At 39.8% G+C, this 27784-nt stretch overlaps 1 protein-coding gene across 15 annotated transcripts in view; it reads left to right on the top strand.

Moving 5' to 3' along the window:
- The window catches only part of ZNF407 (zinc finger protein 407), a 427984-nt gene that overhangs the window by 132772 nt on the left and 267428 nt on the right, over positions 1–27784 (top strand). The window lies entirely within an intron of this gene.

Raw genomic sequence — 27784 nt, 5'->3', positions numbered from 1 at the left:
ACTCATTTTTTCCAAATAGTTCTAAAATGTTTCTCTTTACTTCTCTTTAACTAAAACACCAGATATTGATATATTCCTTATTGTAGCTTTCTAACTTCACTTGTCTTTTTTTTTCTTTTTTGGTCTGAATAATAGGTTTAAATCAAGGTCCTTCAAAAAAAAATCAGTCTGTCATGAGAATATAGGTTTATGTTTGGCTTGGTTTCTCTTTCACTAAAGCTAGCTATGCTTATTTATAATTAAAAAAAAAAAAAACCTCTGTGTCTACATTTTTATGACTACATTGATCAAAAGAAAATAACTATACTATTTCTTTCATAGAAATATAGCATTAGGAGTTGTTATGACTATTTGTAGAGTATTGAAGTCTGTCTCAGTGGATCTATGTGAGTGTGACTTTTCCTAATTTAAGAATGTGCATTCAAGTTATTGCTGTACTCTTCAGTTCTTGAGTGATTGGAAAATGTTGATTTTCTTATCATAGAGTACCAAATGAATATGAGGGCTAAATTTCCTCTTTTTTGATGGAATTGCATCTAACTTTGTATCTAGTTCTTTTAATCTAAAAATTGGAACAAAAGTTGTGTTCTGGATCCCCATGGTTCTACTAGGCAAATAGTAAGGATGTACTGCACCTAAGATGCACCCACAGACGCCGTCATAACTGCACTATCATCACCGTCTTAAGGTTTGGCGTTGGAGGTTTAAATGCCAGGTTTCTGCTTGTGAAAGTAGATGTGGGCGGCATAAAGGACTGGCAGGATTTGTTTATTGAAGAAGTACGGCCTTTTTAATTTTGGAGTTTGGGCTCAAGTAGAATTTTGAGGAAAAGTGTAGTATGTAGAATTTATTTTATTATTATTATTATTTTTACTCTCCTGTGTTGCTGGTGTTTTAATATAAATTACTGCTTAACTTGCTGTAATAGTCCTTTCTTCTCAGTTTCCTGGATCAGTCTCCTCAACTGCCCTGCCTTTTAGCATGTGGTCGTCTTCTGTGTGGCAGGCTGCTGGCCATGACTGTCCTGCAGAGCAGTGGAGGAACTCCGTCCTCCCAAGTGTGGAGACCACGGTTGGGTCAGACCACACACAGCTGTGGGGATTGCAGCCCTCCTTTCTCTTTGGATGTTTAGTACTTTGTCTGGAGTGGGAAGAAGTTACTTCTTCCCAAAGGTTCAAATGAAGTTTTAGATAATATTTACTAACACTTTAAATAAATTTGACTATAAATATGTTGCCTATTGTTTTTGAATGTATTTAATTTTTTAAAAAATTTTACTTATTTGATAGACAGAGATCAGAAGTAGGCAGAGAGGCAGGCAGAGAGAGAGGAAGGGAAACAGGCTCCCCACTGAGCAGAGAGCCCGATGTGGGGCTTGATCCCAGGACCCTGAGATCATGACCTGAGCCGAAGGCAGAAGCTTTAACCCACTGAGCCACCCAGGCGCCCCTGAATGTATTTAATTTTTGAGTAATGGAAATGTAGTTACTATTCTTGTTTGTAGACGTACAGGTTTTTATAGGAGAGAAAATGAGAATATGGATACAACCAGAGCACTTAGAAGCTGATAGATTTAACATGGAAGTTTTTGCTGCAGTAGAAACTATGTAAAAAGCAAAATTTGTGTCTAGGAATCAGGAAAAATTGGAAACAACCCAAATGTCTATTACCATGATATGATCCCGTTTTTGAAAAGTTAAAAAATAAGCCAAATTAAGCAATATAGTATTTATTATATAATTTTATATTATAAAACATATTGTTACATTACAATGGTATAATATAATATTTATTAGATTATATAAAGGATATGGACATATGTTGTAAAACTACAAAATCAAGTGAAGGGATGACAGAATTATTCAACATATACGTATTTTCAGAGAGTAGGCAGTGAGATTTAGGGAAGAACTCACAGATACTCTTCTCCATACTTAGATTATTTATTTATTTATTTATTTAATTTATTTATTTTTCATACTTAGGTTATTTACATGTGTTCTTTGCTCAATTTAAAAGTATTATATAAAGAAAACATTTCTTAAGTTCAAGTTAAAAAGGCAATACAATAATCGGTTACTTTGTTGCCTCGGTGTGTCGGGGCTGCTGTAGCTGCATAGCAGAGCCTGGGTGATTCCTCACAGCGCTGGAGGCTGCAGGTCCAAGGTCCGAGCACCTGCAGATTTGGTGTTTGGTGAGAGCCTGCTTCTTGGTTCATAGACTGTTTTCTTCTTATGCTTCTGGTGTAAGGGGTGAGGCAGTTCTGTGGGCCGGGTTATATTTTTTTATAAGGGCACTAATCCCATTCATGAGGGCTACACCCTCATGACCAGTTACCTCCCAGCCACCGCAGGTCCCAATTCTGTGAGGGTTAGACGTCGGCGTGTGAGTTTGGGGAGGACACAAACATTCAGACTGTAACACTTTTGGAGAATCATAAATGGACACCCAGGAGGTGAATGAAAAAAAATCATCTAGGATTATATGACTAATTATGTCCTTTTGGATACTGGTAAGTTATTTTAATGGTGTTATGGAAAAATAAACTATTATATGGAAATTTGTCTGATTTGGACAAAAGGAACTCAAAATTGCTAACTTCCTATAGCCAATAAAAAATTACTGTTGATTTACAGGATAGTTGTCAACATCAGATATAAGAAAGGATATAGGAAAACACTGTAAGATTTAAGTGCTGTTAAAATATGACATCTTTCCTATTCCAGTGTTCTTTGCAAACAGAATTATTTGATACTGTGGATCACAGACTTACTGCTTTGCTTTAAACTGTATTCTTGTTCTCCTCTGTTCTTAGTAAAGGAACGTGCATGGATGTTTGTATTCTTGTTCTCCACTGTTCTTAGGAGTGGAACGTACAGGGTCGTTTTTGCATTAGTTACTTCAACACACTTTCTCCATCAGTTCCTTTGAAAAAACCCAAACACAGCCAGTTTTGAGGAAGGGCAGTTACGTGTAAGTAAGCATTCAGAGTAGTCAGGCGTCTATTTTGTCTGGTTCAGGAAACTAGTCTGTGGTGTCCCCTCCCATACCATGCCGCCTGGCTTGATCCCTTTGCTCGGAGGTCCGCTCCGGAGAAGGCTGGAACTCAGCCAGCCCCATCGTGCACGAGCATCTCAGTACCTGAGTGTGTTTAGCAGTTGGTGCATCCCTGCAGCTGAAGCATGTAACGCATTTCTCGTTCACGTCCATTTCTAGTCTGTTTTCATTCACTTAGTGGACTCTTTTTTTACTTCATCTTGCATAGAGAGACATAGCATTAGTAATTGAAAACTCACCCACTGAAACAGAAACCACCACCCTGATTTCATCAAAGGCACCTGGCACCCACTCATTTACTGATAGGACTTTCATAGCATTCTTCATACAGACTCAGTTCATATTTTGAAGAATATTTGCCTGAAAAAGAGACAGTGTGTGAAATTGGGTAAATTATTTTTTCATATTTACTTGATTGATTAGAGGTTAAATGTCATAAAGTACAACCACTGAGTTAAGTTCTAAAGTTAAGTTTTATTTCTAAAGTTAAGTTCCACAGACTGTAAGTTTGGCCTTTTTTTAGATTGCCGAAGAAAAGTATCTGGGCTTAATAAATTAAAAACAAGTGATTCTGCCTTATATACCTGGCACGTGTGTATTACGTCATGGTACTCCTAGTCAGTTGTAAATGCACTTAAAATGCAAGCATCTCTTCTCTGATAATCTTTTATTATCCTTATTTTTAAAAAATTACCTGGTTGACTTAAAAGTGAAATGATGTGGAGATTAGTTTTTGCTGATTTGTAAATTTATGACACATTCTTTTTTATTAATAACTTAAAAAAATTTTTTGTGTTTAGGTAAGTTGCTCAGAAATGTTTCTAAGAAAGTTTTGTATATGTGGAAACATCTGGTTTGTCAGCTTACGTCGTGGAAAATCATTACCTTTGTACTGTTCGGCAATACAGAGCACATAACGAGCACCGAGTTTGGTCCTCATTTGGCGACACAAAGTCCAGAACAATGTTAATGCTTGTGAATATGAGTTAAATTCATGTTATCTTTTAAGTGGAACATCAGCATTTTGAAAATTAACAATGAACGGGAGTTTCACAGTGGGACTGAGAAAAATAGACTACATATCTACTTTGAGGAGGAAGTAACCTGAAAGAAGTCAATTCTATATTTATATACAAACATATATTTGTAGGGAGAATTTTAAATAAGTTTAACACTTAATGGCTGTGACATTGCATAGTTTGTCAGGTGTGCTAGCTGGGATGCCACCAAAGAAATACATATTCTGGTTTTAGGCATTAGAAAGTTAAATATTACTTGGTGATGTTTGAGTATTTTCAAAATACTACCAGTGTGCATGTGTATGTAGATGAGGATATGTTGAAATATTTAAATGCTTCTGAAAAGAGTTTCTTTTTCTAGGTTAAACTATTATTACCCGACATGAGTCAGTGTTTATAAATACAAAGTTGATTTTTAGTAATTTTCACACAGTAAGTTTTGAGATTGGGTCACTTTGTTTTAATGTCACTAAAATTTTAAATTCATCTCAAAGTTCTTCCCTCTATAAATAGTGAACTCTTTGATGATTTCTGCCTATGTTTGGCCAGCAACTATCAGATAAAGCTTGTAAAGTCTTTTGGTATTTAAGACATCATTATTTGGCCATATCCTTCTTAGCATCAAAATTATACATGGCAAATTTAGCCTGAAATCAGCTGATGTATCATTGTTGTATTTTATTTATTAAAAACATTAAAAACAACTAATGGATTTTTTGTTTAAAATAGTATATATCGATACAAAGAAGGTTTTGATTCCATTTTTGTTTTTATCCCTTTTTACTTTAAAGGCAAAAGAAGAAAACTTGGCTCTATGGCTTTCAATATATAGAAAATGAAAGGAATTTTAATTTTATGGCAGTAATCATGAGCAGTACATTAGGTTTTCTATAATAACATGTATCATTAAAAACCTTCCTTATGGCGGTATCTTGCGATCTTTACATTGCACTAAGGAGTAAAGAACGTTATGAAGCATGAGAATTTCTGGGCATTTTTACCTGTTGTGGGCCCCGTGGTGTCAAAGTCCCATGCAGTCACTCTGGCACTAGCTGACAGACACAGACAGCCCTGGTGTCACTGTGTATTATCCCCTTGCGTACCGGGAAGTGCTCCCTGAAGCCGGCCCATGTCGCAGAGTCCTAGATGAGGTCTTCATGGGTGCTGGCCATAAAAAGTTCATCAAAGTAATGAGGCGAGGAGAGAGCGTGGTGCTCATGGGCAGAGCTCAGCACCAAGGCGTGTGAACCGGCTCCAGCTGTGACAATAAAACAGCAGGTGGCTGCTGTCATTAGGGGTGGCAGATGAGGCAGGGGACTAACAGGCAGCCCGCAGTACCCTCATTTGTTAGCCATCGCCACTGTACCATGCAAAATAGCTTCCATCTCAGTCAGTTTTCCTTCGCGGAATATTCTACACCGCCATCAGCATATCTGGGCTCCGCGCGTGCACGTCTCTCCTGCCTCTCGGGGCAGCCTGGCCGACCTTACCTCCGTTTCCCTTCCCTTATCTTACCTCCCTTCCCACCCCTCTCTCCTTCTTGACCAGGAAGCACTGCTTTAGCTGTCCTTGTTGTCTGTGGCCTGCGTCATCCCAGCAGTCTGCCCCAGCTTTTTAAGATCATGGTGCCGTCTTTGCTCATGGTCTGTGGTGTTGGTGTGAAGGGTGTGTACTTTGTGGATGAGGACAGAAGCTAACTGCCGTGCCTTCTGGCAGACGTCCTACTATCCTTGCCATCCCTTGGGAAGAATGTCCAGCTGCAGAGAGAAAAATCGAAGAAATGAAGCGGGGATGTCTGATGGTTTTGCAGCTGTGATGTTTGAGGTGCTGTCCTGTGTGTTGCAGAACTATTCTTTTAGGATTAATTTTCACTTAAAAGTCAAGAGTAGTGCTGTTGTGATCATAAGTGGCTCCATGAACCTTTAAGCAGATTGTTGTGGTTGAAAGTCAACCACAGTAAGCACAAGTCTTAATATTTATTGGGGGAGTAAAAGTCCAAATAATAAAAACCATTAGTTTTTCCTTAAATACTGTAGGGAAAGAAAATTAAATTAGTATGAGAATAAGGAATTGGAGAAATAAGGCCTCTTATTCCCATCTCTACAAATTAGATGAGGATGAAATTCTGTCGCCTCTCTATTGCAATTTTCTGAAGCAAAATAGAGGCCAAAATTCATCAAGTAAAGTAAAATATTGTTAATATATGATCAACTCTCTGTCTATTGAGAGAAGAAAGACAACACTTTAACCTTTGAAGAGTACATTCATGGTGTTTTGTAACATGCGTATTGCTCCTACATTTGTTGGAAGAAGTTTTTAAGTTTATGTTTGTTTTGTTTATTTTTGCTTGTGCCCCTGTGCACATTTGGATTCTTTTTCAAATTTCGTAGGAATTGTTTCCGTCCCTAACATGGTGCTCATGTTACTCCATATTGGTCAATGGAAGCAAGACTGTTGCTGTTGTCTCCTGTGTTCTTTCGATGAGTCTCCGTCATTCTCTGAGCATTTTCTTCTTTCTGGCATAGCCAGATAACCCAGTCCTGGGGTCATGTGGTTTGTTGATCTATTCTGTTAATAAATATATATATATATATTTTTTTTTTTAAAGATTTTTTTTTTATTTATTTATTTGACAGAGAGAGATCACAAGTAGACGGAGAGGCAGGCAGAGAGAGAGAGAGAGGGAAACAGGCTCCCTGCTGAGCAGAGAGCCCGATGCAGGACTCGATCCCAGGACCCTGAGATCATGACCTGAGCCGAAGGCAGCGGCTTAACCCACTGAGCCACCCAGGCGCCCTGTTAATAAATATATTATATTTATTGATTTCTGTCTGTTTAGCCAAACTTGCATTCTTCGATAAATCCTTTTTGGTAAACATACGTAATTTCCACACATTGCTGGTTTTCAGTTTGTTAGTATTTTGTTGAAAGTAATTCTTTCATGTCCATAAAGGATTATGTCTTCGTCTTACTTTTGTATCAGAGTCATACTGGCCTTGCAGATTCTGTTGGGAAGTATTTGAGTAAATTCCTTTTCTGTTTTTGGAGGAGTTGTAAAGGATTTGTTTTAATTCTTTTTTAAATGTTTGGTAGAATTCATTGGTGGAGTCATCGAAACCTGAACTTTCCTTGTCCAGATTTTTTTAAATAAGTAATTCAGTTTCTTTACTTGTAATGATGGGACTATTCGGATTACTTAATTTCTTTTTCCCAGTGTCCCATGTTTGTTCTTTCTCAGGGTTTGTCCATTTTAGCTATGTGTCTAATTTGATGGCCCACATTATTTCATGGTATTTCTTTTTATTCCTTTTTCCTGTGTAAGATCAATAGTAATGTTCCCCTTTTCGTTCCTAACCTAATCATTTGAGCCTTTCTTACTCCTCCCCATGGTTTAAACTAACGGTTTGTCAGTTTTGATGATCTTTTCAAAGAACTAACTTTTGATTTTGTTGATTTTGGCTATTTTTCTATTTCATTATTTATGCTCTTGTTTTTACTTTCTTCTGTCTGCTTGTATTGGGTTATTTATTTTTTTTTTTTAAACTTTCTTAACATGAATAGTTAGGTTGTTGATTTGAGACTTTCTTCTTTTGAAATACAGATTTTTAGAGCTATAAATTTTTCTCTCCCTACTGCCTTAGCTGTTTCCCATAACTTTTGGTATGTTCTGTTTTTGTTTCCATTCATCTCAAAGTGTTTTCAAGTTTATTTTGTTATTTATTCTAAGGATCCATTATTTACTTACTAGTATATTATTTAATTTCCACATATTTGTTAATTTCCCAAATTTCCCTTTTTATAGAATTCTAGTGTCATTACATGTGGATAAAGGAAATAAAAGAACTCTGTGTTTGATTTCACTCCTGGCAGAAGTATGGAGCCTTGTTTTATGTCCTAACATACGGCCACTCCTGGGGAGTGTGCAGTGTCCACTTGAGATTATTTTTATGTGACATGTTGTATGGACATTTGTCCTGGTTAATTTATGTATTTTCTTGAGTTTTCTCTTTCCCCTTTTTATCCTCTACCTAATTGTTTTCGTTATTGAAAATGGGATGTAATGTCCTCAACTCCCATTTCTGAATTTTTCTTCTTTGCCTTTAGTTCTGTCAGTTTTCACTTGATGTAGTTCAGGGCTCTGGGGTTAGGGCCTTATATATTTATAATAATCCTGCCTTACTGATGGATTGACCTTTTCAGCATAAAACATCCTTTTCTGATCTCCAGTAACAATCATTGTGTTAAACTTTGTTTTGTCTGGTTAATAGAATAACTGTTGCAGTCCCTTTAGGTTAATGAGCACATGGTGTATTTTTTCTGTCCTTCTGCTTTCAACCCATTTGAATCTGAACTTAATGTTTGTCGGTTTTGAGAAGATAGAGCTGGATCATGCTACGAAAACCTGTTTTGTCAGTCTCTGCCTTTTGGTTGGGGCATTGCCCACTTACATTTCATGTGATTACTGGTATGATACAGCTAACATCTGCCATTTTGCTGTTAGATTTCTACATGTCCTTATTTCATTTTTGTTCTTCTATTTCACTATTACTACTTCGTGTTATGTATTTTGTTTACCTTTTAAAGTTGCTTTTTTGATTCATACATACATGTAATGCATATGTATGTATACATACACATAAGGACATAGATGTTAATTATGACTATATTAATTACATTGTTATAATTAATTATATTATTATGTAGTATAATGTATCTTATATGTAATTATTACCTGGGGATGACAATTAGTATTTCAACATATAACACTTTAGCTTCGATGACTACAGACTTCCTTTTGATACTGTACTAATAATGCTTTGCTCCTGTATAGCTTCATTTCCTTCTCTCTACATTGTGTTACTTTCATACAGACTACATTTTTATGCTTTTGTGTTGATAAATACAGATTTATAATTGTTGCTTTATGCAGCTGTCTTTTAATCAAAGAGAAAAAAAGAATCATAAAAAGGAGAAATATGTGTACTCTGTTATTGGTCTTTGCGGTTATCTTTACCAGTGGTTTTCATTTCTTCATATGGAATTGAATTTCTGTCTACTGTACTTTAATTTCAGCCTGAGGTAGTAACTTTAGAATTGTGGTACAGTTCTGCTAATGGTGAATTCTTGTGCTTTTGTTAATCTGGATATATCTTTATTTTCTTCTTTTTTTATTTATATATTTTTGCTAATACAGAATTCTTTGTTGACATTCATTTTCTTTTTCCTGTACTTTGAATATGTTATCCCACTGCCTTCTGAATTGGATAGTTTCCAACGTGAAGTCTGCTGACAGTCTTACTGAGCATACCTTGAAATGGAACAGCTTTTCTGTTACTGTTTTCTGGATCCTTTCCTTCTGTTTGGCTCTGTTGTATCTAGCCATGGGTTTCTCTGAATTTATCCTATTTGGTGTTTGTTGAAGTTCTTGGATGTGCAGACTGATCATTGGTAAAGTTTCTAGCCATTATTCCTTGAATTTTTTCCCTGTTCCTTTCTTGCTCTTTCTTTTAGAATTCCCACCATGAATATTTTGGTACATTTGATGGTGCCCTATGGTTCTTGGAGGTTTTTCCTCTTTCTTCCTCCGTCCCTTTTCCCCCTCTCCCTTCTTCTTCTCCTGTTCCTCCTTCTCTTCCTCCTCTACTTTCTGTTCACCTTCTCGATGTTCACTGATAACGATCTTCCAGTTCGTATCTGCTATTCAGCCCCTGTGGTGAATCTTTCATTCTGTTACTTTATTTTTAACTGTAGAATTGTATGTATCTATATGTGTGTGTGTGTGTGTGTGTGTGTGTGTGTGTATTTAATATTCTCTTTTTTGATGTGTTTGATGAGTCATAATCCTCTTCCCTTTATTTGTATGCATATTTTTATTTTTTATTGATTTTTTTCAAGATTTATTTATTATTTGAGAGAGAGAGCATGAGCAGGAGGGGCAGAGGGAAAGGGTAAGAGAATCTGAAGCAGACTCCATGCTGCTGTGGGGCTTGATCTCACAACCCTGAGATCATGACCTGAGCTGAAATCAAGAGTTGGATGCTTAACTGACTGTGCCACCCAGTTCCCCCTTTCATTGTATATATTAATATTAGTTGATTTACTCTTTGTCTAGTAATTCCATCATCTGGGATTTCTTAGAAATATTTTCTCTTGACTGTGTTTTTCCCTTCGTTTATACAGTATTTTTCTGTTACTTTGCATATCTCCATTTTTGTGTATGTGTTGGTTGCTAACTAAACATTTTATTTTATTTTATTTTAAGCTTTTATTTATTTATTTGACAGAGTGAGAGAGATCACAAGTAGGCAGAGAGGCAGACAGAGAGAGAGGGGGAAGTAGGCTTCCCGCTGAGCAGAAAGCCCAATGCAGGGCTCAATCCCAGGACCCTGAGACCATGAACTGAACCAAAGGCAGAGGCTTAACCCAGTGAGCTACCCAGGCACCCCGGTAACTAGGCGTTTTAAATAGTGTAATGGGACCACTCTGGAAGTCAGATTCCCCTTCCTCAGGGTTTGTTGTTGTGTGTTGTTTATTTTTGTTACTGATTTTTCAGTGACTTTGCTAAACTAATTCTTAACATATGTACTCTTTGTCATGTGTGGCCATTGAAGTGATTGTGGAGTCACCTTGCTGGTCAGACAGAGGTTTCCTTAAATGCCTTTATCAGTAGTTCTCCAGCATTTGTCAAGGGGCTCTCTTCCGTTGTGGGATGTTTTCAGTGCACCAGCAGGCAGGTGTCCGCTCTGACTTGACTTCCACCTGTGCTTATGGAAAGGTTTCATGTTAGCCAGAGATGAGAGGTAGTAATAGTACCTTCTCAGGCCTTTCCCTGGCATACACTCAGTCCTGTTAATGTGTATGGCCTTTTACATGTGAGGAATATGTACGAGTTTTTCCAAGCTCCCTATGTATATTTCATTCTCCAGTTTTTCCTCTTAAAGAAGTTGTAATGGTTAACATTTTGGTAGTGTCAAATGGTATCACTCTCAAGCGACTGTGATCTTAAACATGTTGGTACTGCATTTTCCCTCTGTCCCCTCTCTCCTGAAATTTGCTCAGGCTATGCATTCCTCACAAAGACTGGGTTGTGAGTCAGGTCCAGTAAAGACAAGCCCTGAGAATAGATCTTGTCAGTTAGTGGAACATCTCTGATAATTGGGCTTTTGGTGAATTCTAAACCTGTTTACCCCTCTCATGGCTGCTAGGCTGTAGGGTTTTTTCATGGCTATCATATTTGTGGTTCTCTTGGTTCCTGAGGGTCTCAGGGCTCTATGGCCATGGGCATGGGATTGGGACCAGTTAAAACACTACAGAGCTCACGGTCCTTAACAATATCCAGGCATTTTCATGAATATACATTCCTTATAGTGTGTTAGATTAACTTTCAGAGTTCTTAAAAAGTTGAATTTTCCCATATCCTCATTGCTTTTAGGGAGAAGATATTTGGAGGTCTTGTCTTTACCTTTCTGGAAGTCTCTCAAATCATATGGTGATTGTATGTGTATTTGGAAGCTTCTGAAAACTTCATTAGGCCTTTCAGTACATTACTACCCAATTATTTGTGTAGAAATAGAAATTATTTTAAATGATTTTCTCTATTTTTTAAAGATTTTACTTATTTGAAAGAGAGAGAGAAGGCTCGGGCACATGCGCTTGAAGCTGGGGGAGCGGCAGAGGGAGAAGCAGCCTTCCTGCCCAGCAGTGAGCTGGACACGACAGGATATTCTCTCCCAGGACCCCGAGGTCATGACCTGAGCCGGAGGCAGACGCTTAACCAACTGAGCCACCCAGGAGCCCCTTAAATTATTTCCTCTTTATTTTAGTTGACATTTATTAGAGTGGTATATTGAACTTTTCAATTTTTGTATTTTAATAGGTTATATTATATATCAACTTAATTTAATATTGGGACATTAATATAATTATCAGGCATTATAAATTATCAACTGTGAAGTTGATAGGTTTGATGGGATGATAAACACATGTTGTGCTACCTCTTTAGAACCTGAAAAAAAATCTTTTTTTTTTTCCACTTGTGTAAAGTGGTTATATATTTTTTCCTTCTAGATCATGAATATTTAGCTTGTTTTGGCCTTTTCCACTACCCCTTAGCAGTTTTTTGTTCATAGGATTTTCTCGGAAATTATTTATTGATTGGTTTGAATACAACAAGATATAAAATTTACATTGTACAAAGAAGTTTTTGAGTAGTGCCTACGTAGAAGAGCTTGCTAATAGTATTGACATGTCTTATGTGGCCCACAAATACGTGTTCTCCCCTTATTTAATGTAATGTAGACTGTAATATATCAAGCCTATAAACTTAGATCTTACACTTTCCCATCCTCTGCTGTTCAGGCTGGTTGCCCGTGGTATTATTTGTAACTTCAGGAAGCAGCTGAGTGCTTTTTGTGATTGTGATTTTAAGGTTTTATGAAATTCACATTCATTTCTTGAACTTACTACATTATTACTAATTGTGTTGTTTTTAACCTGTCTGCACATCGTACATTTGCAGGTACATACCTTTACAAATCCTGCTATATACAAATCATACACCAGTATATAAATGATACTAAGTAAAATACGAGACCCCAAAACCATGTTTCATCAAATTGTGCTGTGTATATTCTTTTTTGTATAGAGCTTTTCCAAACTTCAAATTGCTGCTCTTTGTTGAGAATTGCTCTCCTTTATCATAATGAGACAGTTCCAGTTCCTGAAGTACCACAGAAGCTGCTTACTTATAGTGTGTATTATTTTTTTTTTTTTGCAATTCCTAAACCTCAGGCTTTTCTTAGCAATTGCTGGCATTCTCTCTGTTGTTCCTGCAGTAAGATGTCTGCTGTGCGTCCTGGCTGCACAGCCTCTGTCTTGAGGTCTTGAGGTGTAGCTGAACCAAGAGTGGCTTTGAGCGCGCCGCACCAGTTTGCCTTGTTCTCGTGACTTAAAAACTTCCAAGTTTTTCCAAGTCAGAGAACCATAGAGGCAATGAAAGGGAGAAGGAGAAGGACTAACAGTAAAAAATGTGGTTCTTAGGAGTACATAATGGCTGAAATACTCACGTTTTCTGACTTGTTCATCAGTGTATCTTATGAAATTCACTTCTTTTAAAATGTAATCTTTAACATGACCTAAATAAAAAAAAAAAAAAACATTTAATGCATTTAAAATATGCAATTTGATAAGTTTTGGAAGATAAACCCCACGTGTCTATTTCTATTCGACGAACACCTCAAAAAAGATAATGGACTTTTCCACGACTGCTGAAGGTCCCTGTTTTCGTTTGCAGCCCTTAATTCTGGCCCCTCCCTCCCACCCCCTGGCGGCCAGCGGTGGGCCTCCCGCCCCTGGTGCTCAGCGTGCATTTGCTACAACTCTGGTGTGAGTGGGATGGTAGTTTTTCGCCCCTTGTCCAGGCCCTTTTGTCAGCAGAGCTGTTTTCCTATTTCTTCAGTGTTGCTTTGTGTATTGATGGATGATCTCTTTCTGTTGCTGAGTAGAATTAACATTTTTCTTTATCCAGTTACTTATCCATTTCCCTTCTGATGGCCATCTGAGTTATGTCCAGTTTCTGGGTATTTAAAATTATGCTGTTAAGACCATTTATATCCTAGTTTTTGTATGGAAAAGCCTTTGATTTTTCTTGGGTTAGTACCTACGAGTAGACTGGCTTGAGGTTATTATAGATGTGTGTTTCCCAGAGTGTTAGGAGCAGCTTATATTCCCATCAGGCATGAGTTACGGTTCTGTTGTTGTACATACTTGCCCAACATTTGGCGGTGTCAGTTTGTTAATTAGCTGTTCCTTTTAGCTGAGTAGAGGTGTCTCACTGTGGTTCTAGTTTGCGTTTCTCTGATGATGTTGAGCATCTTCTAGTGAGCTTGTTTCGTCATCCACATTTTTTTTCTTTGGTGAAGAATCTATCGAAATCTTTTACCCTTAGTAAATTATTTTCCTCCTCATTTTTAGGTTTGAGGGTTTAAAAAAATACTTTCTAGCTATAAGTCCTTTGTCAAATATACGTTATGCAGGTATTTTCTGCTACTCTGTGACTTTATTTTCTTTAAAGGAGAATTTTTATGTGTTGATATTGTTAAACTTATATTATTTGTTCATTTATGTGTCCTTTTTTGTTGTAATATCCAAGAAGTCTTTTCTCTCAAGATCACAAAGATTTTCTCTTATGTTTTCTTCTAGAAGAGGTATAGTCTTAGGTTTTACATTTAGACCTAAAATTCATTTTGAGGTAATTTTTATAAATGGTGAAAAGTATAAGCTGAAGATAATTACCATTTCTTTTGGTCTTTGTTCTTCACTTGTATTTTGTCTATAAATCTGCCATCATTCTTATTTTTGGTACTGTGGACATAATGTCTCTCTTTTTTCTGTCTACATTTAAGATTTTTTTCTTCATCATTGGTTTTCTTTATATTTTGCTTTAATTATAGTTTATTGGGCTTTTTATGTCTGTGGGTTCATCGTTTTCCTAAAATTTGGGAAATTTTTGGCCGCTATTCAGTTACTCTCCTCCTCCCACACTGCATTTTGGGCATTCCAGTTATGTTACTTGAAATTGACAACTAATTCTGTTTTCAGTTTTACAAATTTTTTTTGTGCGGTTATTTTAATTTTTTAATTGATTTCTTTAAGCGCACTATTTTGTGTGTAAATCTATCATTAATTTTATCTAAGTGAATTTATTTTTTCTAGTTTTTAATCTCTAAATGTTTGCTTTGGGTCTTTTTTCTATCTTCCATCTTTCTACTTAAGGTTTTGGTCATTTGGCATGTATCATAGTGAGTATTTTGATATCCTTTTGTGCTGATTTTAATATCTTGTCTGTTCTGCATTTAGTTGATTAAGTTTTGTCCTTATTATTATGGGTCCTATTTTCCTACTTCTTGTAAGACTGGTAATTTTTCATTTTTTCCTGGACATTGTAAATTTTACTTTGTTGCTCCTACTTATTTTTTATGTTAGTAAATATTCTTGAGCTTTGTTCTGGGTTGTAGTTAATTCATTTGGAAAAAGTTTGATATTTTGTGTATCACTTTTGTGCAGAATCGGAATAGTGCTTAGTCTGTGGCTACTCTCTGTTGCCGAGGTGGGCCTTTCTCTATGCCCCATGCATGAGTCCTCAGGTTCTCAAGGCTGGCCCTGGATGAGCACTGATGACTACGGTTTCCTCTAATGTTTTCTGTCTTTTCTTGACCACACCATTGTGAAGTTTCTTCAGACATGCAACTTGATCAGTAACTAAGTGCATGCTCCCTACACACTCTCTGCTGATCTCGACTTCTCGCTGTGTATGTAGGTCTCTCCTCTCAGTTACTTTCTCCCGTGAATTCCAGCTGCTTGGTCGTCATGTCGTCTCAGTTTGTCTCAGCTCATCTGATGAGGTGTTGCTCATGGGTCTGCTCATCTCCAGCCACATTTTCCCACCCTGTTCCACTGTCGGAGAACTGTCTCTCTGAGTTCACTTTCTTTGCCTGATATTCCATGTCCTAAAAATTATTATTTCACATATGTCGTTTATTTTTGTGGTGGTTTTGGATGTGAAGGGTCAATCCCTGTCACTCCATTTGGTGAATTCTGAATCAATCAGCTATTTAGAACCAGTGATATATGTACACACGTGTATAGATATATGTGTGTGTGTGAATGCATTTATTCATTCCAGTTTACACATAGATATATATATATATCTATATATCTGTGTGTATGTTCTCATGTGTATGTATATGTACGAGTATGTGGTTGTATGAACAAAGCTAAGTGATTTGTTACAGGGATTTGGCCTTACACAACAGTGGGGTCAGTTTCAACCAGTCTCTGTAAGGTCTTTCATTGCTTTTGATGTTGGAACTTGAAATCTGCCTATAGGGCAGGCAGGCAGTTGAGAAGTGAGAAGTATGCAAAGTGGGGGGGAGTACTGAGTAAGGGAGCCCACAAACAAACTGGGGCTGCTGAGGATAGACCAAATCCCTTCAATGTTTTCATAGTCCCTGACACTGATGAGAGACATGGGTTTATGCAAAAGCTACTTTCTTCATTAGTTGCCCAAACCTACCCTGTTGGTCCAACAGTCAGAGAAGCTGATGGAGGACTGCCAGGTCACGGAGAGTGGTGTTTGTTGTTGCTTCATGACAGATGACCCAGGAGGTCGATTACAACACAAGGAGCATTGCTTCACCTCTGCCTTCTCTATGTCCTACCAGAATTTCTCTTATGGCCTCTCCTGACTGGATATATCCCAGGAATGGAATTCTGGGGAATGTGGTTTGATCTAGCCATGTTGTCCTGGTGCAGGGTGCCAGCATCATTCCCCTTGCCAGCCTTGCTCTTGTACACATGGTCTTCATTTGCACTTAATTTCTAATGAAAGACAGAAAGAGTGCTCTGCTTCTGCCTAATGTGCTACACGGTTCAGTCTACAGCCACCAACGTGTCTACCTATTTCCTGAATGGGATGGACAACCTGTTTCTGTTGTGAGGATATTCTTTCTTTCTCTAATTCACTTTCCTCTTGCTATCTATAACTTAAATAACTTTGTTAACACATCTTATTTTAGATGATAAGGGAATTTAAAAGGGGAAAGAAAATAATCCTGACTTTATTATTATTATAAAATTTCTTGAGTGTTTCTTATTTCAGTTGGTTCGCTCAGTTTATTATAAATTGTTACAGGGAAGTAATTCAGCCAGAACTCTTATTAATTGACACTTCTGTATCTCTCCAATGCAGCCATAATTGATGATGATGATTATCTCCCTGAAGCACTGCATGTTTTTGATATGCCTACTGAATCATTAAATAAAGATTAAATTCTGTTCTACAAAATTTTATTATTAAATGTCTTCTATTGTGTTCTAATTTTTTTGCATAATTGTGTTCCACAAAAGATATTTATCTTAACTATATGTAAACCTTGATACAAGATACAGATTACCCCTTGTCTGTACGAATCTATCTCATAATGGTGTGTTCATGCCAAATTAGTTCAAAAGTAGATTGTATCATTTAAAAAATCTCAGCTTTGGGCTCTTATTTATAAATAGCCCAATATGTGTTGGTTTCCTGTATACATAGCAAATATCCATGGCCAGTTTCAATTAATTTTCACACAAATTCCAACTTCAGTATTCTTGTTTACCAAATAATATTTTAAAAGCAATAAATTAAAAAGCACCCTTCTACCCCCAAATTTCCATGAAATCAGGAGTGCTTTTACTGAGTCTTGGAAATAGTGGTGTTGGATAGCTCAGCACCATGTACTGGCAGGTTCTCTACTGGAGATTACCGAAGAATGTGTCTTGGGAAATAGGCGATCTCAGATGGAGCTTTGAGTCTCCTGTCTTCTGCTTCCCCTCAACTTTGGCCATTCATCCCTTGCAGACACAATTGAAATGAGGGGCTGGTCACCAGTCCCATACTGACATCCACTGCATTTCATGTTACTGTGTCATAGATTAACATAAAATATCATGGAAGAAATTTGAAGACAAATTACATATAAAAGTGGAAATCCTTGTTTGGGGGATTTATTGATTGGTGTTTTATTTCTTGACATAAACATACTCATGTATTTTAGCTTTTGCACATTTAATCAATAAGGACGATACCAGAATTATATGCTTGGGTAAGAAGAGACTCTTAATTTATTAATAGCAATCACTTATTGAGACTTTAATATGTTTTTTGCAATATCTTGACACTTGAGTTTAGGCTTCTATCTGCCATATATAGATAGGTTTTCCTCTAACCATTGCTAGGTGTAATTCCATTATATCCCAGTTTTCTTTCTTGGAAATTGAGGTTAGTAATACTTCGTATCTGAGAAATCCATGTAAACACTCACTGCTCTGCATGATGTACAGTGTTCTTGTCAACAAAATGGTAAACCGTGTTAGTGTGTCATTTTTAATACCTGTATGGGCCTGTGAGGAGTGTCTTCCTATCCTGGAAAGTTGGGGCTGAGACTCAGAGAGTCTTATTAACCAGTGCAACGCAGAGCGTGTGTGCTGAGTTCTGGGGAGGGATCTTGTTTTTCCTCATTGCCCTAAAGTCAGTGGAGAGTTGCTGAGGGCTCTCTGGGCTCCCGGCATTCTGGTCAGCCCTGGCCACACTGCCTGTCACACAGAATTCAGCACCAGGCTGAGATGGTGTCCTCCTCTGTCAGGCCCTGGCTGGACGCAGCCCCGGGACGTGTGTGTCCCAAGCCTTGCTCTGCGCTGCCTCCCAGGGCACTGTGTGTTCTTTAATTTCTGTTGACCCTATTAACACTTTCCAGTCTGACGATGATACCTAACAGTTACAGAGGGTTACTGTTTTGTTTTGCCGCCTTCAGAAGAGTTGAGGTACCTCCAGGCAAAGTGTTCCTGTTCAGATCTTTGGGAGAGTTTTCAGTAAGGATGGCTTGTGGTTGGTCTTCCTGTCCCAGCCAGCCTTCCTTCCTTCCTTCCCCTCCCCTCCCTTCCCTATAGCCATCCTGAACCCATGTAGCATTGTTTGTTCTGATTCCCTTCTAGTTACCATTTCACTGGTTATGACAGTCCTCATCCTATAGCTTATCAGTAGTACAGTTGTAGTCTTTTAAGTAATGTCAATATGGGTAGCATCAGTTGGTCCTGCCTGTCACTGCTATGAACTGAGCCAGGGCCCATGTCCGTCTTCATTGCAGAGCCTAGAGCAGGCCCAGGGTTTTAACTCTCAATTTCAGCACTTTTTTTCTATGATACTCTGTGTTGTTTCATAAACTTGGAAATAAAATACACTTCATCTTTGAGTTCCTTATTTTGGCAGGGGGATTTTTAGTTAAAAGACAAAAAATAATGCAGCAGACATATGAAATAAGGAATAATAAGTGAATTATAATTTATAAGATGGAGAGAAGCAGCGCTGAAGATTCCGCGCTCAGGGGCAGCGTGTGGGCCTTCCTCAGATAGCCCGGGTCCGGTGCTGACTGCCGCTCGCAGGCCGGGCGGTTTTGGGGGAGTCGACTTGCAGTCTATGTGCTGCAGGTTATTGTTGTCAGATGGCTTGTGAAACGGTTAGGTTGGATAAGTTGTATGTACGTAACTCATATTGGATAAGTTGTATGTAGGCACTCAGAACAGAGCTTGGTAATTTCCCTCCCCACAAATAAAACAAAAGCACCCTACTAGGTGATTGCTCTTGTTACTGTTAAGAATGTGGTTGGGATGCCTGGGTGGCTCAGTTCCTTAAGCGTCTGACTTTGGCTCAGGTCATGATCTCAGGGTCCTGGGATGGAGTTCCATGTCCTGCTTCCTGCTCAGCAGGGAGCCTCCTTCTCCCTCTACTTGTCGCTCCTCTTGCTTGTGCTCCCTCTGGCTCTCTGACAAATAAATAAAATCTTATTACTGAAAAAATGTGGTTAATATTGGGAAGTCTGTAATTAAGGTCTTTGGAAAGGTGTAATATGTATAATTCTGACAATCCTAATAGTATATTCTTATAAGACGCCTTATTAAGCAACAGTGCAATTAACCCTTGAGAAGGAGGAGTGCTGACTCTCTGGGTGTCTGTCCTTCCTCCCTTGTGGAATGTGGGAAAAGCCATGTGTGCGCACGTGTGAGTTTGTGTGCAGGTTTGGGTACTACCTTGCAGTGTCTTGGAGGAATGTTTCGGATTGCTGTAGCTAAGGCTGCATTATGTCTAAGAGCTCACTGCTTCTTTTTTGCACACAGAACTCTTACTTTCAGGAGATGTGTGACACTTAGAGTTTTTGGTTTTTGTGAATAAACCAAAATTTTGTAAGTTGTGATTTTTCAGGAAAACAATTGTAATTTTTTTAAAAGATTTTTATTCATTTTAGAGAGCGTGTGAGTGGGGAGGGGCACCGGTGGGGGGAGAGGGAGAAAAAAATCTGAAACAGACTCCACACTGAGCGTGGAACCCGACTTAGGGCTGGATCCCACAACCTCAAATGACTGCCCCTCCTGTGCACCCCAGTGATTAGACTTGAGTATTAAAGGGTTCTCAGTAATTTTAAATTTGGGGATGTCGATAATTTGTTTTAATTTATTTATGTACAATTACAAGGGTACATTCCAAATTTGGAAATTTGGGGTTCTGTGCGGTGATTATAACCAAGAGGGCATTTGGTGTGTTGAGATACTTGAGAAGCCATGAAGGACATAATTGGTTTGGCATAACAATTAATGATTTGGTAAAAGAGTTTGAAGAATTTTCAAGTGTTACTTAACACCCATTAACTTCTGAATTTTGGAGTAAACAATCTTGTATGATTGTAGATTTTTTCCTCTATTTTCCATGTAAAGTTTTGGACAGATTTGAATTCCTTTGAGAAACCTCAAGTTTTTTCTGTGTTCATCTAAGTTAATATGCTAATGAATAGGACAGAGAAGTGGATGGAAGATGTTCTTACGTGAAATCATGTTTAAAACAACATAAATGGGGACCTGTTTACAAATATGTTTAGGGAGATATGTAACATATATCATTTCCTATGTTATGTGAATGAAGTTTTCTTACTTCATTTAGATGTTGTTTTATTTTGTGCAGCATATTTTACATTTTAACAACAACCATAGCGTGATCTTGATTTCTGACACTTGGAAAGTAAACTATCTATTTTATCTTGATTTTGTTCAGAATAAAACTGATGTACTCTGTCCCTGTTGGCCATTGTTTTAATAGTGCTCAGCATCTTTGTGTTTATTTCTAAGCGTAATTACTCTTGTTAACCAGTTGCATTGAATTTATTTTTATCTGACCTGTTTTATAGGTCATTAATTTTTGTTTGTATCTTCGTCAAAGGATAAATATTTCCCTTTTAAATATTGTGAGTACTTTCCTCATCTCCGTGAATTAAAAAAAAACAAAAAACAAAACTAAAACCTACATCCTACATCAACTACTTGATATTTTCACTCATTAGTTTGTTAAGAGCTCTATTCATTTACATCAGTATTTAATACACTGTTGATGTTATTTGTGAATACCTTGAGTCTGGAGCATCCCCTTTTCCTGGTTGCCTGTCTCCCGTGAAGTGGACTCTTTCATGAGGCAGGAGGGGCACAGTGGCCTGAAGAGCTCTGCCCTGAGGTCGGGAGGTGTGAATCTTGCGTTTGCATCTTCAGCTTCTGTGTAAAAAGAATTTTACATTTTCTTGTAAAAGTCACGGGCACTTCCCTTCTTGGAGTCCCAGTCGCTCCTGGCTCAGGCCATGCCGGGCCAGCTGTGCTGCTGGTCCTTCAGTTGTGAGGGCGCACTGAGGGGCACGCGTGTACCACGCAAGGTGTAAGGCAGGCGCTAGTTTTTACTTATAAAAATTTTACCAAGTGTAGAGAAGCAAAGAATGTAAGTAATGTAAAAGTAAGTCTCATGTTAAGTGACTTAGACTTGTATTTGGTTTACGTATATGTTTGTTTATATGTCAGAGTACGGGATTACATTGTAAATAATGTTTTTGTCTTTTTGAATCTAATATGCCTTGAAAAATGTTCTGTTCTTTTTACTGATGCATAACATTCTCATATAAGTGTGGGATTATTCCTGAGCACTTAGGATATTTGTATTTTTTAGTTGGAGTGTAGCTTTTTTGCCTTTTTTTTCAGATGTTTTCTCTAGGGTATATTCCAGAAATTGGGATAACTGGTTCAGGTGACCATTGAAGACTAATATTTGCTTGCGTAAGGCTTTGTGCTTTATTCATTTCAGTAAGGAATCATAAAATGTTCATGAGCTGAGGTGCAGTATGAACCTATTTATGGAAGGATTATGTGATGCTGGTCTGTGGGGTGACTTGTAATGGAGAGCATACTGACGCCCTCACATTCCAATAACGCGGTTTGCTCTAGTGCAGTTATACCAGAGAGAGAGAACCATGTAATGTCTTGATAGGGAACAGTTGTGAGAAACAGCTGATGATTTATGAACCTGAGGATGTGATTATTGAATTGGGAAGGTGGTACAGGTGCTAGAATTAGGGAACTTTGGAGAGACCATTCGTGAGCAAAGATCATAACTGAGGGTCAGACATGGTTTAAGGTACTGTCAGTTCAGGGAAGAAAAAATGCCCCAGGAAAGGCCATGGGTGCAGACAGAGATTTTAGAGTCATCCACAAAGACGTTATGCATGATACCCAGGAAATGAATTACAACTCTGGAATAAGAATGAAAATGTCACCCTTTGAGGGTAAGAGGAGGAAGAGGAGCTGCCGGTCGTGAGAAGCAGGGGTGCTCCGGGTGGTTTGGAACCTGTGTGAAGAAGTGTGATGGTAGAGACTGAAGAAAGTAGTAGTGAGCGGTGCACGTGTGCTTCGAGGAGTTACGAAAGAATTGTTTGACTAGAAAACTTTGGTTCTATATCTAAAATGTGATTTTTTAAAATACAAAAATGTGTTTGTATGCCACTTGAAAACCTATTTCATACTATTATAGAATAATGAAAAGATGCAATCAATTATTGTAATGAATACTCATTACTAAGAGTTGCGATTCTCTGTGTCTGTTTCCTTTCCTGGCCACCAGCAAACATGCACACCGTATTTATTTGTTTGTGTGTTGATTCATTTATTTCCTAGCTCTGTGCACCGAAAGGCTTCAATTCAGTGACATCCCAATAGCAGCCATCATAGTTAGCACCTGGATCTTGCTATGTAAATACCACTCCTTACTGTAAGAAACGAGGGCTGATTCCCAGATGTGCAGCAGGGAAGGGGCCTGGTGAGCTTAGAACATCTTCTGCTAGAAAATAAAGAAATGCTCAAGCACTAAGAGGAGTGATGTCAAAAGGACATAGTAGACAGCTTTTAAAGGGTCTCCACTGACCAATTTGGGGACAGTTTGAGAATAATGTTTTAATTACACTAATTGATTATAAAATGTGACATAAAAGTGAAAATCCGAGAGTCCATTTAAAATTCGTGGAAAGGAACAAACAAGGGAGAGAGCATGAGTCAGAGAGACAGGGGTAAATGGTGGAGTCCTTTGTAGAAGTGTGTCCTTCTAATAAATGTAGGAGGAATAATAGAATTAGAACATTATCGTTTTGCCACCCTCATTATAATAATCGAGGTGGGTAAGTTTCATTAATAAATACTCAAGCCATTGGGAGAAGGTTTTAGGGAAGAAGATGGTCGCATGTCCGCTAATAGGAGCCACCTGCATTCCTTGCCTGATGGTCCAGCATGTCCGTGTTCGGGGCCAGCAGCAGCAGAGCCTCTCTCTGGCCCTGCTTTCTAGGTCCATCTTCTCTGACTTCTTTCTTCTGCCCACCTCTTCCACTTGTAAGGACACTTGTAATTACACCTAGTCCACCTACATGATCCAGGGTAATTTTCTGATGTAAAAGTCAGCTGATTAGCAACCTTAATTTCATTTGCCACCTTTATTCCCCTTTGCCTTGTATCTGAACAGATTTTGGAGATTAGGATGTGGACATCTTTCAGGGACCATTGCTCCTGTGATGTGGAGTCATTAGGAGAAATACACACTTAGAGCAATATGAAAATCTATAAGTCATCTATCTTTTATACTGTCCCATTAAAAACTGAAATTAACATGTAAAACTATAGTATAAAAGTAGTCTTCATTTACAGTCACTTTCAGAATGGTAATACCTTATTAATCATAAAAAAAGACATATTAAGCAAAATGGCAAAAATTTCCATATATATTTTTAATGACAAGTGACATTTGCTCCAAATGTCAAATCACATTATTGATAATATATTATTGTATATCTAGAACCTACCTGGGGAAATGGACTGTGATCGTTCTTTGGAAAATCATTACTTCATATTCTGGGCATGCGTTTTTGGTCAGGCCTACTGGGTTTACTGCATTCCTAGGATGTTGCTTATAAATATGGGCCGTGTTGAAAGCTAAGGTGCTTAGCTTCCCTGATTTTGTGCGCCCTGAAATTAGATGGCTTTGGTTGATCACTGCTATTGATTTTAGAGCAAGAGGGAAATTTCTCAGATTCCCATTTGTGGTGCTGAGAAGTTTTTGTGCCCCTCAGCCCTATCTGAATCTGTGTCTTCTTTCTTCCTGATTGTACTGACATGACCTCTTGAGAAGTCTGTTTCCACCACCTGGATTTTAAACCCCAAGGATATGGAGACTGCGCCTTGTTGCTCTTAGTCCACTCAGGCCCTCGTTCAGTGCTCGGTGTTCGGTATGTGCCAGCTCCGGGTCACTGAACGATGGCTGTGGAAGGGCCACAGGACTATATCATGCATCTTCGTTACCTCATTTTCACAGCTTTCTGAGGTAAGTAGTATTGCCCCCACACTACACGTCAGGAAGGAGAGGCTCAATGTGATTCAGAAAGAGATGAGCTGGGTCACCCACGCGGTCAGTGGCGGAGTTAGGGTCTGACACCAGGGCCGATGGTGGGGCCCCTGCCTTAGAAGGTGTGCACCCTGTCGCGCTCCCTCCGTCTCCTAAGGTGAATCCCACCATCAACGTTAACTTCTTCACAGTGGGGCTGCTCAGACAGGACTCTGGACCTAAACTGCCTGTGGGCCATTGCCGGTCTAGCAGGAATTCAGCGGGGAAGCTCAGACGTGTTATTTAACGAGGTACCATCGGTTTCCTTGTATATCAAATGGGATGATAGTACTTGTTCCTACCTAATAAGGGTGTAATGACGTAACATGATTGTTTGCACAGTACAGAGTGCAGTGACTCACACATTCTCAACATTATATAAATCTTTGCCCTTTCAGCTCTCACCCACCGTGGGCTCAAAGGTTCAAGACATAAACACTACCGCCAACATTTTAACTCATTCGCATGGGCTAGAGCCTCTCTGGAATCGGGCGCCACGTTAGCAGGAAGAGGACCTACCTTGCACACTACCCATCTGCTCAGGAAGGCCCTGCTCAGAGGAACTACAGTGCAGTTCAAAGGGGTTCAGTTCAACACACATCCAGGGGTTCATATGTTTTCATACCCGTAAGCACGGGGGCCCCAAAAGCCAACAGCACTCAGGCCTAAGCAAAGAGCAGACAGGAGAGCAGCGAACAAAGGTCAGGGGCATTGAGGCCATCAGTGAGATGGTAAGGAGAGAGCACCGACAGAGGAGCCTCTCCAAGGTTCGGGTCAGGCCTGGGAGCAGAATGGTGAAGCATGTTAATGGATGTGGATTCCAGGCCTAGGAAACAGGACATGCAGTGAGGAGCGAAATAACTCCGAGACCGACTGCTAGAGAATTAGGTGCAAATCTGAGCTAAGAAAGAAAAAGCAGCAGAGTTCTAAATCATGAAGGTCTTAAAAGTCATGCCAAAAACTTTAGATTTCATCCAGATTCTCCACATTTGCCAGACATCCTCCAGATGACAGCTCCGCAGATGACGGCTCCGCAGATGACACTCTGCAGGATGTTAATAGGGGTGTTACCGGAAGGGGATGGATGGAGGGCAGGGCTCAAGTCAGACTGGGGCGGCGCTGAGGACTCAGAGCCCGCAGGCTTCCCAGGGGGAAGCAGCTCCTGAGCTTCGAGTCCCAGAGCGGGAGGGAAGATGTGCACAGCTCTCCCTCAACCTCGAGGACCACTGAATACTCCTGTCGCCAAAACCAAGGTACATCCCTCCAAACTGCATCTTTGGGCGGATACAGAAAGTGCTGCAGTGGAGTGCGGGATGCACCTTAGGAGACGGGAGGGAGCGGGACAGGGCGCACAGGCCTTGGGTTTTGGCCTTCAGGGTGGGGGTGACCACTCCCTTCCGTATTCTTCGCTTGTTGTCTTAGTTTCGGAGAGCTGTGTTTCTGAGGCCCTCCTCCCCCGCCTTTCTTGGAGATTGAGATAAACAGATGGAAATAGTGTGTAGAGGAGGCAGGGTGAGTGCGTGCTTCGTCTCAGGCCGCATTCACATAGGTGGTGTCTGTGTCTGAAGCGGCAGGTTTGTCCGACTCGAGCTGTGAGGTCATCTCATGTCCGTCAACGGGAATCTCTTCAAAGCCGCTCGCGTGTGTTGATGAAGGTGCTAATTGGCCTGGAGGAACGGAGGCTCTTGTAGTTGACACCCTTAAACTGGTTTTCTTCTAGATGTAACTGTGTCACTGACACGATCTGTAGGTTTCCATGTATACGCACAGTCGTACGCACGCGTGCACGGAGGAGCACACCTATGGATAGTGCGGTGAGCACCAGCCCTCGCTCACCAGCTGTCCTCACCTGCTCCCCGCGCGCTTGTGCTTCTGCAGTTTCTTCAGTTCTCACGAGGCTCCCGTGAAGCGCTGTGTTCCTGCCCTTTCCACCCAGGGGCTGGCGACTCAGACCGGGCGCTCAGTCTTCCCAAAGTGAGCCTCTGGGCTGCGGGCCGCCTTTAGGCTGCCTTTCGGCTGGCCGCCTGTCCCCGTGCTTGATGTGCTTGCCGGGGGCTGCTGCGAGGGAGGCCCCAGAGCGCATGGGCTCGCTCACTGGCGGTGGCCGGGGTCTGACTCTAGGCCAGGCCCTGCCAGCGACCCCTGCTGCTTGTCTGGTTTTTTTTTTTTTTTTTTTTTTTTTTAATTTTTAAAATTTTCTGCTTCTTCAGCAGTGACTGAAAGCTGTCAGTTGTTTTACTGTCTGGCTCACTCAGCGATTGGGTGGGTGAAGCCTGCCTTCTGCCCGGCAGTTGGGGCAGGGTGGCCTGGGTGCGGAGGGGACCAGTGGGAGCGCTGGGGAGAGGGCACCCCGTCCTGCAGAAAGAGCTGGCAGGGAAGTTCCCATGCTCGCCTCTTAGTCCTGCGCTCAGCTGTCTTACAGGTTCTCCTTAACTCACGGGCTGTCCTGTGGGTTGTAACTGGTTGTAACTGCTTACAAGCCAACGCAGTTGTCTTTCCTGTGACCTGTAAGGCCTGATCATCCAGCAAGTAGCTGGATGGTCTCTCGTACAGGCCGGTCTTTGAGGAACATCTGCCCTTCACTGAGAGACGAGGGACACACGTAAAACATAGCAAAACGCACAAACATGCTGCTGCTGCTTGTCCCCTTGGCTTGAGTTCTGGAAAAACTGTCTGTGCAAAGCTGACTTGTGGCCCTGCACTGAATGCCCTGACTCGGGCGTGTGAGGGAACGCTGATGTGCCGTGGCTCTTGGCACATGTTGCTTTCCACATCTCTTCCCCTGCAATCGTGTATTGTATCTTATTTACTTAAATAGATCAGTCAGATAATCTTTCATGACTCTTAAATGGAAATAATTCTGCAGTGATCAAACCTTAGGGATTCAAGGAAGAGGTTCTGATTAGATCCATCGATTGTGTAGGAGAAATTCGTTTCAAATTAGAAATTAAAATATGAAATGCTGGTACTAAAAAGTAGAAATCTCTAATTAGGATATAAGTGTTACTATTGTGCTGCTCTTTTGACACCAAAAACAATTTTAAGTGACGCTATTTTAGGCAATTGTAGGTACTTGGAAATCAATCATATTTAAAGAAAAGCATAGTTTTTTATTTCAAGGTGTTCCTTTAAATTGCAGGGCATTTGTAGATGGAAAGCCTCAGAGAATATGTTCTAACATGGATCTTGCCCTTGACCGCAAGACCAGAGGTTGGCCTCTTGTTGGATACCCCTCTCAGAGTTCTCCCCACTCATCCCCTGCCCCAGTCCTGTCCCTCTGGCTGCTCTGAGCCACATGGCAGGGAGTCAGACCCTGGGCCTGGGATGCCTCCCCTCTCACTGGGGTTGTAGCTCCCCCCACCACCCTCCACTCTGCCCTGTCCTC

The sequence above is a fragment of the Lutra lutra genome, chromosome 12, assembly GCF_902655055.1.
Source record: "Lutra lutra chromosome 12, mLutLut1.2, whole genome shotgun sequence".
NCBI classification, from domain to species: domain Eukaryota; kingdom Metazoa; phylum Chordata; class Mammalia; order Carnivora; family Mustelidae; genus Lutra; species Lutra lutra.
Note: the sequence above shows the minus strand (reverse complement) of the source record. Positions and strands in the feature narration are given on the sequence as shown.